Raw genomic sequence first — 12,788 nt, 5'->3', positions numbered from 1 at the left:
AAATATTGCTCTCTGGAAGATTTTTGGATTTTTCATTGTGTCATCATCACCCGATCAAAGCAAGCTAATTTTCCATTACATGGGTCCCTTTGCATAGATTGACTCCAGTCAATACGGCCATCAGTTCTTGCGTTTTTTTGGTTATTGGCAATAACGTGTGGAATAAGTTGGTTTTTTCCTATTGAAATTGAACAGTGGTTTAAAATAAGTGGAAAAGAAGAAAGAATTGTTAATTTTTGCTTGAAGTTTATAATAGCTAACCCAAGTTTGGGGCAAGGTGTGATTGGTCAAAAGCAAAGAAGATTGAATTGATTAAGAATGTCAAAAATTATATAATCAAGGGTTTTTTTTTTTTTTTTAGAAGGTATAATCAAGGTTGTTGGATATACTATTCAATGTTTCAATTAAGGACCAGTCAAGGAAGGGGAAACACCCATGCAAATGCAATGAGGACCAAACTCACCTAGCCCCAATCATGGGTTAGCTACTTAGCTCATATAAACTTCAAGTCAAAATCCTATTACTATCAAAGAAATATTGCTCTCTGGAAGATTTTTGGATTTTTCATTGTGTCATCATCACCCGATCAAAGCAAGCTAATTTTCCATTACATGGGTCCCTTTGCATAGATTGACTCCAGTCAATACGACCATCAGTTCTTGCGTTTTTGTGGTTATTGGCAATAACGTGTGGAATAAGTTGGTTTTTTCCTATTGAAATTGAACAGTGGTTTAAAATAAGTGGAAAAGAAGAAAGAATTGTTAATTTTTGCTTGAAGTTTATAATAGCTAACCCAAGTTTGGGGCAAGGTGTGATTGGTCAAAAGCAAAGAAGATTGAATTGATTAAGAATGTCAAAAATTATATAATCAATTGGTTCCAAAAAGTTGAATAAAGCCTTTTATAATTTAGGCAAATCAATTACTTTTAAAGTCAACTTTTAAACACAAAACAAAGGAAAATGAAGGTCTGTTTGGTTAGAAATTTTTAGTATCGTTGTTTAAGTGTTGTGGAAATACGTGTAGGTTAAAAAGTATTGTGGAAATGTGTTTCAGTGTTTAAACACTAAAAACTATTGTTTAAGTACGTGTACCAAACACCCCTGAAATAGTGGAAGTTGTTCCTGCTTTCAGTGAGGACATTTTACTCGTACGAGTGTCTTTTTCTTGCTATTTTTTTGTGGTTGGATTTCTCTAAATTAGGATAAATTACAAGTTTAGTCCCTAATCCTTACATTGTTTTTCAATTTGGTCCCTAACGTTTCAAATGTTTTAATTTAGTCACTAACCTTTTTGATATTGTGTCAAAATAGTCTCAGCCGTTAAGTAGTGGATTGAAAAAACTGATGTGACTAATGGTGAGATTAAAATATTATTTTTATGTCACATAAGATGTCATGTGTCCTTAATTTAAAAATAAAATATTTAGAATTAGTTTATCTTCATATTTGAAAGTTTTCTTTTCTTTTCTTTTGCTTTCTGGTTAACCAAACAGGTTAAAAACTACATAGGACGAAAGGAATTATTCATGGAATATAGAATTCAATGAATTCATGAATATAGTAATCTCCAAATTGCAAATGAAAATTTGACATTCAATAGGAAAAAAAAAAAAAAAAAAAAAAAAAAAAAAAAAAAAAAAAAAAACTAAAAAAACTAAAATTTTTACCATGAAAAGTCAGGCCTTAGAAGTTGTAGTTTCATCAAGTATTTATATTTGTTTGGTGAGACAAGTAACTAAACTCTCTATGCACCAAGTAGCTACCTTTAATAAAAACTTAGGTAAATTATATAAAGTCCTATAGTTTTTTATAATTATAACCGTAAAATTTTTAAACTATTTTAATTCTTAGGTTTATATTAACTACGAAAATTTATATAAATTATGACTAAAAAATATATAAGAAAAAAAATTGAAAACCATTCCACTTGAAACTATAATGTCTCTAGTGATAACATATGAGAACTGTAAAATTGTATAATATTATTCATTTATTTATTGCTACTAAAATATCGCAATAAAATTATATATCATATAAGCATATCTAAATCATATAATCTCATACTACTCTATGATTAAAGTTGTGTGGCATAATTGTTGTATATATAGTTATATACATGACTAAGTTATAATGATAATATTTGAGTTTGGAGAATATTGTTTCATAAAGTTTATAAAATGAAAATTTAAATTCTGAAATTTTGTAAGTGAAATTCAAAATTCAGTATTTTCGATTGGTCAAAGTCTTTCCTCAATCGATCGAAGTGATGAGTAAAATTGTTCTAGAGTCTCGGCCTAGTTTGATCGACGCTCGATTCATTTTCAATCAATCGAGACTCATAAAATTGAATTTTCTACAGAATTTTCGGTAATTGTTTTTAACGTTTGAAAAGATTTCAAGCATTGTGAACGATTTTATGAAATATTTTAATTCTCCATACGTGCCTTTTGGTGAAATATAACTCTATGGGTATAAATAGAGGTTTATGTTCACTTAAAAAAACTCTCCCCAAAATAGTAAGTTGTAAAGAAATACAAGAAATCATGTGGTCATTCTTTAAAATTGCTATCTGTAGGACCCAATAGGCAACAATTTGGTTATACCATGAGGACAAGTTTGTGATAACCTTTTAGCAACTATACTATGAGAGTAAATATTGTTTAAAGAAAACGATACTGTATCTCCGAGTTATCTATTTTCTATTTGTCTTTTGTATTGATATTGTCCTACCATCATTACTGTGTGTAATATCCTCAGCAATAATTTCACCAGGTGACTCATTATGATACATTTGTATCATCAACATAGTTTACATTAACGTAATCTATTTTGTAATTTTTTGTTGACAAAAACCTGACTTATTCATCACGTAACTTAAAATAACTTTTAATATTTTATTTTTAGTACGTTATCTATTTACTATTAAAGCCTAATTATTTTTTTTATATAAAAAATTTACATATAATTCTAAATTTAATTATTTATTGCAGAGTCCAAATCTTCTGGACTCTTTATTGCAAGGCACGGGTATTTGGGCTTGTAGAATTAGAATTGTTGTAATTAAATTATACTCAGTCTAAAGTCTAAACTAGTGTGCTGTCCTCTACCATGTGAAGTAATAATATGGAATTCAAAGTCAAATTGATATTAAATGGTTAGCTATCTCGGTTAAGAAACTGTCTAGCACTTTCTTCCCTAGCTGTTCCTAAAAGAAAGGGATAAAAAAAAGAAGAAAAGAAAAAGAAACTGTCTAGCACATGCACTATATTTGAATAATTAGAATAAATTTTAGATGGTTAGCTAGAATTTCCACACGGTGAAGAAATTTCCTAGCGTAAATCTATGGTATGCCTGTTAGCAATATATAAGATCTCCTCGCAGCCTTCTTCCAACAATTTTGTATGAAGCATTTTATTATATTCAGGTCAAGATATAAGAGTGAAGTTTGGTGCTGCCTAGCTTTCTGCCGTGTCTCGGGGCCAAAGTTCTGGAGCAAGAACCCAAGTGGTAACCTCAATATCGTAAGTATAATCACCTGTGATATTAAAAGGGATAGACATCACGTACCGTTAGAATTCTTAGAAAATTGAGGAAAAAAAAAAAAAAAAAAGACTCAAAAGAGAGATTATAACACAAATATATTATAACTAGCTTCTTCTTCTTTTATTTTTTATTTTTATTTTTTTATAATTTTATAACTAGCTATATTTTATTAAGTATATTGTATATAACAACATTCACATGTAAGTTTCTTGCAATATGATGTTTAGCAAAAAAAAAGTTTCTTACAATATGATATGTAATATTGATTCGTATCGGCCAAACAATATGAACTAATGGAAAATTTTATGTAAAGATAGTTTTTCGTATTTCTAGTATTTGGTAGCATTAAAAAAAATGAGTAAAATGAAAACTATATATCTTTAGTTAACAAAAAAGTATGGCTTATTTTTAGAGATTGTTTTCCACTAAAATTATTTGGAAAACAACTTTTTTTCACATCAAGCAAAATAAGAGAAACTAAGAGATTATTTTTCAACCCATTTAAGGTTGCTACTAAACATAGGAAAATGAGATAGATTTATAGAAAATATTTCTTAGAAAATGACTCATTTTTTAAAAAACATTATTGCCGAAACAAACAGAGCTCTAACATACTTTTTATTTTTATTTTTATTTTTTATACAAGCTCTAACATACTTAAATTTACATCATTTATATATATATATATATATACACATTTTAATTTGTTTTCTGTTATTACTAATTTTTATAATTTATTTTAATTTTTTTACTAATAAAAATGTTATTATTAGGGTATTAGAATGTTCAATGTTTATTGTATATATAAATGATGTAAATTTAAGTATGTTAGAGGGAGTTCATGTCAAAATTGAGGGAAAATCTGTGCTGCTGAGCCTTCTACCGTGTCTCAATATCGTAAGTATAATCACCTAATTGACACTGTGGGGCCCAATAGTCTATGGGCCCGGCTCGCTCGCTTATAGGGAGTCCACAAGCCCCCAAACTAAAGGAGGCCAGGGCCCAAGCCCAAAAATAATGAGCCCGATGTGGTTCAAAGATACGTCCGAGGACCGCTCCGTCCTCGGAAAGCCCAGAACCCCATTGACGAGAATGGGATACAGGCCAATTTGAAAGTTCAGAAAATATCTCACGGAAATAGTCCTTAATACCCTTCATTGACATGACACCGCCCCAAACAGAGCCGGATTTTTAGGCTTTATGGACCATCTCCCACAATTCAGGGATTAGACTGATGGGACAGATATCTGCCCTGGAAAGATCGACCCTACACGTGGACGAAGGACGACGAACGTAGGCTAGTATAAAAGGGAATGTTATGTGACCAAAGAGAGGGCTCCCTTCTAGCTTCTGGAGAAAGACTTGAGGAAAGAGAATGTCTGGATAATACACGCCGGACACCACGTAAAAACCCTCCGACGGGTAACCGGGGACAGCACCATCGCTCCTCGGACATGATCCGAGGAGCCGAATCCTCCTAGATACAAGATTGATGGGCCTGAATATCCAGCCCAAAGCTCGTTCTCATACTGGTTCAACTATGGTCCGGCCCGAAATGTCGCCCTGTGATCCAACGCTGGCCTTTCAAGCCCACTCTCTACAAATATTATTGTGAGGGACTTTCCGTGCGCGAGCCCAACATCGTTGCTGGGCCGTTAAAGATTTTGTGTCCCTACAATTGGCGCCGTCTGTGGGAAGGCTTGCGCGTTGGCACGAGTGGCACATGAGTCAGCCCTCTCGCAAACAGAGATTCACGAGTTTTTCTCATCTCCGGCGACGTGCAGTTGTTGCTCCGCCGTAGGCTTCGTCTAGGGGCTACGCCTTGCACTGCCAACGGAGCGGACAGCTCTAGGGGCTTGCGGCCTCGAGCCAACTCCTCCCTCCCTGGCCTAGGGGCTGACCTTCGAAAAATAAATCAGTATAGAGAAAACGATATTCCAGTCGATTGCTCAGATGGATTGCTTAGAAATCATCAGCCTTGGACGATATTCACGCGCTTATCACAGAATATCCAACTGATATCTCGGGCACACCCATTCAAGAAACAGTGTTGTCAAAGAAACAGTGCTCAAAACAAGTAAAGAAATTTCCATTCTTATTACGAAGAAGAGATAGTACAGCGTATAATGAAAAGCTGGAATCAGCCTACGTCGAAGCTTACTACATAAGCAAGAAAAAGAAAAATACAAGAAAGCTGGAGAAAGCCGAGGAGGTATGTCGGAGGAAAGGTTGGCTACAGCTCCGAGACCTTATTCTTCCCCCGCGCTCCTACATGCCCATAACTCAGGCAGCCAAAGAAACCCAACTTGAGCCTGGCACCGCTAAAGAAAAGGTGCAGGGAGTGGGAAACTGAGGGGCTTTCTCTAAATATTCGCCTGCTGCTAAGCAGAGGCGCTGATGGCGGAGAATCTTTCTTCTGACATACCAAAGTGCTGGCATGGACAGAGCCTGCTTCGGATTTTGACTAAAAGAGGGAGAGACGTCGTTCCCCCTCGGCGGAGATGGAGTACTCTCCTGAACTTGTGCTTCCTGTGCCCATACCTTACTGTTACAAACCTCATGGAGACACGGCGCTTCTGCGGCGGACAAAGTTCTTTCTTCCCAACCCTCGCTTTCAACATGTTATGCCAAGAAAGGAGGACTCTGGGTATGGGAGGCGTGATGTAAGAGAAGACCAAAAGGAGGGGTGTATATAAAGCAACCTTTTCTCCCTCCTATTTATTTGAAAAGACAAGATGATGGCAGTCAACTCACGCGGCGTCCCAAGGAGCACTACAGACAAAGTGGTCTTGGCTCAACTTCCAACGTCAACTGCAACTAAGAGACTCAAGGGGCCTCGTAAATGCGCGCCTCAATCCTTGGGGCGTCAGTGAAGTACCGCATGGCCAGAGGTTGCAGAAATATCTCTTAATCTGCGGGTCCATTGAATTCGCGGCCCAGGCCCGCTTTGCGTGGAGGCCCAAGGACACCCTGTTCGGCACCTCGGGGAATGCCTAATGAAAGGGAAAACCAAGTACTGATGCAGACCTTGGTCTCGGACAGAACCTAAGGCTTGCATGGTCCTCGGACTCAAGCTAAAAGGGAAAACCGAGTACTGATGCAGACATTGGTCTCGGACAGAACCTAAGGCTTGCATGGTCCTCGGACTCAAGCTAAAAGGGAAAACCGAGTACTGATGCAGACATTGGTCTCGGACAGAACCTAAGGCTTGCATGGTCTTCGGACTCAAGCTAAAAGGGAAAACCGAGTACTGATGCAGACATTGGTCTCGGACAGAACCTAAGGCTTGCATGGTCCTCGGATTCAGGCTAAAAGGGAAAACCGAGTACTAATGCAGACGATGGTCTTGGACAGAACCTAAGGCTTGCATGGTCCTCGGACCCAAGCTAAAAGGGAAAACCTAGTACCGATAAAGACCCAAGTCTCGGACTCAAGCCTAAAGGGAAAAAGTCAAGTACATAAGATAAAACGCATAAGTCTTGAACAAAACCCAGGTTTTGCAAAGTCCTCGGACTCAGGCTTCTTGGGAAATCAATTGCCCGAATGAAAAAATTTCTCGGCTTAAATACTGGAAAGGGTTAAGTCTCGCGTATCATGAAAATGGCAGAACAACCTAATGATCGTCAACCTAAAGAGGCCATTCATCCAGTGGGTAACGCGTCCTCGGATAGCTACTTCTTGCATCTTATCGAAGCATTCAATACCCATCACGGCTAATTTTAAGATAAGTCTCATTCCTCACTGGTCGGATTGTTATGTTGAATAATAATTTTGTTAAAGTCATCGTGGCATCTTTTTATCAACGATTACTTTGGCCTTAGTTATTATTGATTGAAATGCTATACTATTATGCCGAGCAGCGCTTTCACATTTTTTAAAATATATAAACAAGACATAAGAAATAGAATAACAATAACTTTTATTAATATAAAAAAATTGTTACAATGTACAAGGAAGGGCTTAAACGAGCCTCTACAAAAAAAAATGAACTGCTAAAACAGTAACAACATCCGTGACACAAGTAAGTAAACCATCGGGTGTCTTCTGAATTCGCCTTCAAAGTCTTTCTGAAATCTATGCCTCAGTACTGCTCATAACAGGAGAAGATCCTTATACAAAAATAATGAAGGAGAAGGAAGAAGAATTGGAAGACATGGAAGCACTTCAGCAAGCTCTTGTCACTGAAGAATGCAAGGGAAAAAGAAGATGGAGGACATGAGCGGGAAGGAGGAGAAGAAGAGGGAAGCAATGAAAAGAAAGTAAAAGGAACAAAAGAGGGAGAAGGGGAGCCTTATTAGGTATGCTCATGAGAGAGCAGATGGAGATGACAAGGGAGGTTTTCGACTCAGTCACACCAGAAACGGGGTGTGACGAGTCCCTGCTTCGGATTTTGGCTAAAAGAATGGGGAGGCAAATCTTAAGCCTCCGCCATCCTTGCCCCGACCGAGCCATCTCGAGTTTTGTTGGAACATGGCGTTTCTGGGAAAGGAAGGATTTGTTCATGAGGGATTACTATGAGATAAGTACTATTGAATAGGGAGTAACCGGATGGAGGAAGTGGATTCTGGGAAGAACGTGAGGGATTCAGATATGAAAAGGTCACCCTCTGTCTCCTCTCTTTATATAGGGGACGAAGAAGAGGGTATGTGACACATTCAGATCCCCAGGGAAATCCAGAGTATAACGCGCCGCTTCGTTCTCCCACACCATCAGTAACCGTTACATCTGGAAGGTCTCGTAAATGGTAAGAGATTAAAGGCACGTTGCAGATAACCACGCGGCATAACGGCAACGTACGTAAATCCAGGAAAAACGGCTCGTAGATCGGCGCATTCCTCGTGTAGGTGAAGAGTCACCAACGTTGATCAAGGGCCGAATTAAATGAGCCGCAGTCAAGGCTCGGAATCACCAAAACCCACCTTTCCAACCAAGACGTTGGACAGCAGGGTTTTGAGGGGCTATTGTGGGGCCCAATAGTCTATGGGCCCGGCTCGCTCGCTTATAGGGAGTCCACAGGCCCCCAAACTAAAGGAGGCCAGGGCCCAAGCCCAAAAATAATGAGCCCGATGTGGTTCAAAGATACGTCCGAGGACCGCTCCGTCCTCGGAAAGCCCAGAACCCCATTGACGAGAATGGGATACAGGCCAATTTGAAAGTTCAGAAAATATCTCACGGAAATAGTCCTTAATACCCTTCATTGACATGACACCGCCCCAAACAGAGCCGGATTTTTAGGCTTTATGGACCATCTCCCACAATTCAGGGATTAGACTGATGGGACAGATATCTGCCCTGGAAAGATCGACCCTACACGTGGACGAAGGACGACGAACGTAGGCTAGTATAAAAGGGAATGTTATGTGACCAAAGAGAGGGCTCCCTTCTAGCTTCTGGAGAAAGACTTGAGAAAAGAGAATGTCTGGATAATACACGCCGGACACCACGTAAAAACCCTTCGACGGGTAACCGGGGACAACACCATCGCTCCTCGGACATGATCCGAGGAGCCGAATCCTCCTAGATACAAGATTGATGGGCCTGAATATCCAGCCCAAAGCTCGTTCTCATACTGGTTCAACTATGGTCCGGCCCGAAATGTCGCCCTGTGATCCAACGCTGGCCTTTCAAGCCCACTCTCTACAAATATTATTGTGAGGGACTTTCCGTGCGCGAGCCCAACATCGTTGCTGGGCCGTTAAAGATTTTGTGTCCCTACAGACACCATACTGTTAGAATTCTTTGAGAATTGAGAAACACATACAAAGGAGAGACAATAGGGTTCTAACACAAATATATGTACAAATATATTATAACTAGCATTTGTACTCACCGTTTAATTTGTTATCTATTTTTTTTTTTTACTAATATAAATCTTATAATTAATAAAGGTATTAGAATGTTCATTGTTTGTTATATATATAGGGTTTTAAAAATATTATACTATTTAATATACGAATCTATATATATATATATAATAAGTGAAGTATTGAGAGAAACTCAAATTAGAATTCCAAATTAGAGTTTAATTTTGCGCTATGTCCTAAATTATTTATTCTTAAAGAGTTTTATTTCTTAATTTTAGAATTAAATATGAGACCACATCATAAATATTCATCCAAGTGTGTTATTAAGTACAAAAATAAAAAATTCTAGAATATATGAAACGTAAAAAATATAAAAATGATTATTAATAGTATTTAAATTATATATATAGGAATTATATTATGCATCTTATTGTATATCTTTAAGTGTATTCATGAAATACATGGGGTTACAAGCTAATAAAAATAATTTAGAAGCAAAAATTGAAGATTTCATGTAAAACAATGTCTTTATTCACAAAAAAAAAAAAAAAATATATATATATATATATATATATATACACACGCACAAAGAAGCGACCGAATTCATGTAATAAAGCCTAACTGGAGCTTTTCTTAATCAAGCATGACTACTCATCTTTCTACCTTAACCATTTCTAACCTTGTTTCAGTCAGAATGTCTTCGGGTTTTGCTTTACCGCCCCCACCCCCCGCCAACAGCAGTGGGACGCCAGTCATCCTCAGTAAGTTGTTCTTTATGAAATGAAAGGAATGTATTACATTATGTGAAATTCTAGAACCCTCTCTGTAAATAGAACTTCTGATCTTATTGATTGAAGAAAAGAATACAATGAATGAATGAATTACATCACTACTCCTATTTATATACAATCTAAGCAAATAATGAAAGTAACTAACTTCGCAATTGGAGGGAAAATCTGTTACAAATTATCCTATCTATTAGACCACGTGTACATTGACCAAAAATCTGTAACTGCTTCTTCTATCCATGTGGCAGTGCTTCTTCATACGTGTGAATGAACTGTTCATAGTAAGGAACTACTTCAATCAATTCTAGTAGCTTTGCACTAACCTAGTCACTCTGTGTTTTAGTTGTTTGATCACTGCACTATTCTCCAACTCTAGTTTTAGGCTTGTTCTTGTCTTGAGTGCACTCTTTCTTGCTTTCAACACTCCCCCTCAAGAGCAAAGCTCTTGCTTCTTGATTCTGTGATGAGTACTCAGGATATTGAATGTTTTGAGCAAAGATATTAATAACTCCTAACCTTCTCAGTAACCTTAGAAAATTATCCACTCCAAGAGCTTTAGTAAAAATATTTGCCAATTGATTCCTAGAAGTCACATGAAAAGTCTTGATTGTTCCATCTAGAACTCTATTCCTCACAATATGACAATCTGCCTCAATATGCTTGGATTTTTCATGGAAGACTGAATTAGTATATATATATGCAAAGCAGCCTAGTTATCACAGTACATTAGGACTGGTTTGTCATGTGAGACATGGAGATCCTTTAGCAAGTACAACAACCAAGTTACCTTACATGTGGTTGAAGCCATGGATCTATATTCTGCTTTTGCAGAAGATCTAGACACCACAATCTGTTTCTTTGATCTCCAAGAAACCAAAGCATTACCAAGAAAAACACAATAACCAGTGAGTGATTTTCTGGTATGAAGGCAGCCTGCCCAATCTACATCACAATAGGTTTTAAGTTGCAAATCAGAGTCCACAGGGAAGAAGACTCCTTGTCCTAGTGTTCCTTTGAGGTATTGTAAAATTTTGGTAGTTGCCTTCATATGTGGCACTCTAGGCTGTGATAAGAATTGACTAAGTCTATGAACAGCATAAGTGATGTCAGGCCTACTAAGAGTTAGGTACATCAATTTCCCTATCAATCTCCTAAACTGACCCGAGTCCTTAAGCAATTCTCCATCACTCTTTGATAATTTTAACTGCTGCTCCATAGGTGTTTTGGCAGGTTTGCACCCAATCATCCTTGCCTCTTTAAGTACCTCAAGTGCATACTTTCTTTGGTTTAAGCTAATACCCTTATCACTTCTAGCAATTTCTAAACCTAGGAAGTATTTAAGGTAACCAAGATCTTTAATGCCAAATTTCTGGTCTAAAACAGTTTTTACTGTAAATTGGCTATATCATTACCTATGTTAGGACATAGGTGGAACTTGTTAGAACATATGTTATTGTAAATTGGCTAATTCTTTGACAAAACACACTTTACTTGTAATTGGGTAGATCTAGGATGGATTTAGTACTTCAAGGAACAAGAGTTTAAGTCTAGTATTAAAGCCATGCAAATCTGTCCAAGAAACAAGTGAAAAAGTGTTGTTCATTAAAGCTCGACAGATAATATCTATCAAGGTTTAATAAGAATTCTCGACAGCTCTCGACAAAAGCTATATTTATCGAGAATTACGAAATTCAGATTTTTAGATCTGTTTTTCACGCATATCCAAGTTATTTGTGTAGGGTTTCTTTTCTCACAACCCTAGACATATATAATGATTATTTTAAGGGCCGTCAAAAGTGATTCAAGGTGATGCAACTTGATGCAAAGTGATTATTCACTCACATTGTGACCAGAGACAATTGCCCTAGTTCATCATCTTGCTTGTAGAAGTTGCTGCGTTTGTGCATCGAGGGTTTTGTAACCAAGGAGCTTCTTGATCTTCATCATCTGAATGAACTGAAGAACTTCGCAGCCAACATTTTTCTCAAGTTGGTGTGTTAGTCATGTACTTGGATCGGTGTATCGATTGGCTAGTCATATACTGGGAGCTGTGCATTGAAAGGAGAGATTGTCACTACATTACAAGTCCAATTGTGTATTGGGGTATGGGTTCAATTGTAGGATGGTATTAGGTACTAGGATTCCTTTTACTTGTAATCGCTTATTTTGATAATAGTGGATTTTCGGGAGTGGTGATCTTAAATTCACTCGGTGGGGTTTTGTCTCGGTGGTTTTCCCCATTCATAAACAAATCACTTGTGTCAAATTTATTTTCCGCTGCATTTAACTTAGTTGGTGATTTATTTGTACTATCACGCTTATTGCATGTAATTGAACCTAATTAATTCACTTGGCTAATTAATTGGTTAATTTACCAAATAGGTCAATACATTCTTGGTTTATCAACTTGTAATGACCATGTCATCCACATATACCAACAATGCAGTGAACAAGTCTCCATTAGAATGAACAAATAAAGAATGATCAACTTCTGACTATGTAAAACCAAGTAGTAAAATGGTGGTAGAAAACTTAGCATTCCATTGCCTTGATGCCTGCTTCAACCTATAGAGTGATTTAACAAGCTTACAAACTAAAGGAGTAGAAGAAATGGATGTTGAGGACTCCCCCTTACTATGAAAACTAAGGGGTA

The 12,788-nt window shown here is 37.1% G+C and overlaps 1 long non-coding RNA gene across 1 annotated transcript; it reads left to right on the top strand.

Moving 5' to 3' along the window:
* The first annotated feature begins 3,201 nt into the window (after window positions 1–3,201).
* LOC126709731 (uncharacterized) lies at window positions 3,202–12,427 on the top strand. Its single transcript, XR_007649467.1, has 3 exons — window positions 3,202–3,345; window positions 3,425–3,521; window positions 10,037–12,427. It is a non-coding gene; the product is annotated as an uncharacterized LOC126709731 (long non-coding RNA).
* The last annotated feature ends 361 nt before the right edge of the window (window positions 12,428–12,788 follow it).

The sequence above is a fragment of the Quercus robur genome, chromosome 12, assembly GCF_932294415.1.
Source record: "Quercus robur chromosome 12, dhQueRobu3.1, whole genome shotgun sequence".
Classification (NCBI taxonomy): domain Eukaryota; kingdom Viridiplantae; phylum Streptophyta; class Magnoliopsida; order Fagales; family Fagaceae; genus Quercus; species Quercus robur.
Note: the sequence above shows the minus strand (reverse complement) of the source record. Positions and strands in the feature narration are given on the sequence as shown.